At 41.0% G+C, this 3,840-nt stretch overlaps 1 pseudogene; it reads left to right on the forward strand.

The window, feature by feature from the left end:
* Positions 1 to 687: 687 nt before the first annotated feature.
* On the forward strand, positions 688 to 1,658 carry Gm5181 (annotated as a pseudogene).
* Positions 1,659 to 3,840: the final 2,182 nt, after the last annotated feature.

A 3,840-nucleotide genomic window follows, 5' to 3' on the forward strand; every position in this document is an offset into this window, starting at 1 on the left:
TGGAGGAGCTGACAGGAGCCTGAAATAGCTGTCTCCTGAGAGGCTCTGCCAGAGCCTGACAAATACAGAGGCAGATGCTAGCAGCCAACTATTGGACTGAGCACAGGTTTCCCAATGGAGGAGTTAGAGAAAAGACTAAAGGAGCTGATAGGGTTTGCAACCCCATAGGAAGAACAACAATATCAACCAACCAGACCCCCCCAAAGCTCCCAGGGACTAAACCACCAACCAAAGAGTACACATGGTCCCACTCACATATGTTGCAGAGGATGGCCTTGTCAAGCATCAATGGGAGGAGTGATCCTTGGTCCTGTAAAGGTTTGATGCCCCAGCATAGGGGAATGCCGGGGCAGTGAGGTGGGAGTAGGTGGGTGGAAGGGAGAGTACCCTGATAGATACGGGAAGGGGGATGGAATAGAGGGGTTCCAGAGGGGAAACTGGGAAAGGGGATAACATTTAAAATGTAAATATATAGCATATCAAATAAAGAAACTATTTAAATCAAATCAGTAATTCTGTAAGATCATTTATCCATTTAAATAATATTAATTTATGAAAGTTTATCTTCATATTGATATCCAGGAAAATTTCCTAATAGAGTGGAAGCAATCACAGCTCTCTGATCCTTGCTGTTCCAGAGACAGCTGCATCTTTTCATGCAGTGCCAGCCTCATCCTATAGAAAACAATGGTTAAGGTCTGTGTGAATGGATTTGGCCTTATTTGGTGCCAGGGCTGCCTTCTGCTCTGCAGTTGGCAAAGTGGAGATTGTTGCCTTCATTGACCTCAACTACCTGGTCTACATGTTCTAGTATGAGTCTACCCATGGCAAGTTCAATGGCATGGTCAAGGCTGAGAATGGGAACCTTGTCATCAACAGGAAACCCATTACTACCTTCTGGGAACGAGATCCTAATAACATCAACTGGGGTTATGTTAGTGCTGAGCATGTTGTGGAGTCAACTGGCATCTTCAGCATCATGAAGAAGGCTGGGGCTCACTTGAAGGGTGGGGCCAAAAGAGTCATCATCACTGCCCCATCTGCTGATGTCCCCATGTTTGTGATGGGTGTGAACTATAAAAAATATGACGACTCACTAAAGATTGTAAGCCTCTACCACCAAGTGCTTAGCCCCCCTGGCAAAGGTCATCCATGACAACTTTGGCATCATGGAAAGGCTCATGATCATGGTCCATGCCATCATTGCCACTCCGAAGACTGTGGATGGCCCCTCTGGAAAGTTGTGGTGTGATAGCTGTGGGGATGCACAGATCATCATCCCTGCATCCACTGGTGCTGCTAACGGTGTGAGAAAAGTCAAATCAGAGCTGAACAAGAAGCTCATTGGCATGGCCTTCAGCGTTCCTACCCCCAATATACCCATTTTGGATATAACATGCCTCCTGGAGGAACGCACCAATTATGATAACATCAAGAAGGTGTTGAAGCAGGCATCTTATGACCCACTAAAGGGCATCCTGGGCTACACTGAAGACCAAGTTGTCTCGAGCAGCTACCACTCTACCACCTTTGATGCTGGAGTTGGCATTGCTCTCAATGACAACTCTGTAAAGCTCATTTCCTGGTATGAAAATGAATATGGTGGCTACAGCAACAAGGTGGTGGACCTCATGGGCTACATGGTCTCCAAAGAGTAAGAAACCCTGGACCACCCACCCCAGCAAGGACACTGAGAGCAAGAGAGAGGTTCTGGGTTGCTAAGGAGTCCCTGTCCCAACTCGGGCCCCAATGCTGAACATTTCCCTCACAATTTCTATCCCAGACCTTCATAATTATAGAAGGAGCCTTGGGAGCTCAAACTATGCTCTTAAACACTAACAATAAAGTTCACTGGACCCACAAGAAAAAGAAGCAATCACACCAGTCTACAGGCAGTGAGAGTCTCCCCATGCCCAAATCACACCATTCTAGATATATGAGGAATATAGCAATGACAAACATGAGCAGGCACAGCAGCACCAAGAAGCAATCTGAAGATTAAGCCCCTGGGGCTGTGCCTCACTGAAGTATATCCATTGCAGCTATGCAAAATGGTGGACCATCTTCAAGAAGCTCACCTGCTTACTGCAATTCTTCCTGAATGGTTTCTGCCAATTTTTCTTGAAATTGGAAAAGAAGTCTTTACTATCTACTACACAGCCAGTTGATACGATAATACATGTTACAAAACTTTACATAGCATACATGTTAATACTTAATGTTAAAGTCATTACATATTCTGACAACGTATTTCTGAAAATATAAAAGCTAGATAGGGAAATAATTTAGTGAGTAAAGCACTTGTCACATTCTGTGAGGGTCTGAATTCAGATTTCCAGAAGTTATATAGAGTTGTCTGCAATAGAATGTGCTTGCAATTCCAGAAGTCCTATAGCAAGATAAATGTGAAGATAGACTAATCTATGAAAGTTGTTGGGTTACCTAGCTTAGTGTATGCAAGGGTTACAACAAGAAATTCTTTCTCAAACAGGATAGAAGGTGAAGAAAAACTGATGACCAATTTTCTCTTTGATCTTTGTGACAAATACCCACACCCAAGCTTCCTCATGCAAACACACACACAAACACAAAAACAAACACACACCATTAAGAAAGCTCTTGAGTATATGTGTACAGGATATTAAACATATAAAATGCTGAGAACTTGGAAAAGTGATCCTGAAGATCAACTAGCTGTAGAGACTGAGACTATTCTTTGAAGAAAATAAAAATCCTAGGACTGTGTCTTTGAACGTATCCTATACTTTAAATGTATTTTTTATACTTATACTGACCTTATCACAAATTTTAGTTAAAATTCAATCATAAAACTTTAATGTTGCAGATGATATGATCATATTCTTAAGTGACCCCAAAAATTTCACCAGAGAACTCCTAAAGCTGATTAAAAAAAAAAAACTTCAGCAAAGTAGCTGGATATAAAATTAACTCGAACAAATCAGTAGTCTTCCTCTACTCAAAGGATAAACAGGCTGAGAAAGAAATTAGGGAAACAACACCCTTCACAATAGTCACAAATAATTTAAAATACATTGGTGTGACTCTAACCAAGCTAGTGAAAGATCTGTATGATGAGAATTTCAAGTCTCTGAAGAAAGAAATCTTAGAAGATCACAGAAGATGTAAAGATCTCCTATGCTCATGGATTGGCAGGATTAATATAGTAAAAATGGCTATCCTGCCAAAAGTAATCTACAGATTCAATGCAATCCCCCATCAAAATTCCAACTCAATTCTTCATAGAGTTAGAAAGAGCAATTTCTAAATTCATTTGGAATAACCAAAAACCCAAGATAGCGGAAACTATTCTCAACAATAAAAGAACTTCTGGTGGAATCACCATCCCTGAGCTCAAGCTGTATTACAGAGCAATCGTGATAAAAATTGCATGGTATTGGTACATAGACAGTCAGGGAGCTCAATAGAATAGAACTGAAGACCCAAAAATGAACCCACACATATGGTCACTTGATCTTTGACAAAGAATCTAAAACCATCCAGTGGAAAAAAGATAGCATTTTCAAGAAATGGTGCTGGCTCAACTGGGTTAGCATGCAGAAGAATGAAAATCGATCCATTCGTATCTCCTTGTACAGAGCTCCAGTCCAAGTGGATCAAGGAACTCAATATAAAACCAGATACACTGAAACTAATTAAAAGAACATGGGGAAACACCATCATAGAAGCAGCAGGAGAGAGGATAGGATAGGGGGTTTCCTGGGGGGAAGGGGGAACTGGAAAAGAGAATAACATTTGAAATGTAAATAAAGAAAATATCCAATAAAAAAGAAAAAACTTTAATGTTAATGAGAAACAATG

This window comes from Mus musculus, chromosome 10 (assembly GCF_000001635.26).
Source record: "Mus musculus strain C57BL/6J chromosome 10, GRCm38.p6 C57BL/6J".
Lineage (NCBI taxonomy): Eukaryota > Metazoa > Chordata > Mammalia > Rodentia > Muridae > Mus > Mus musculus.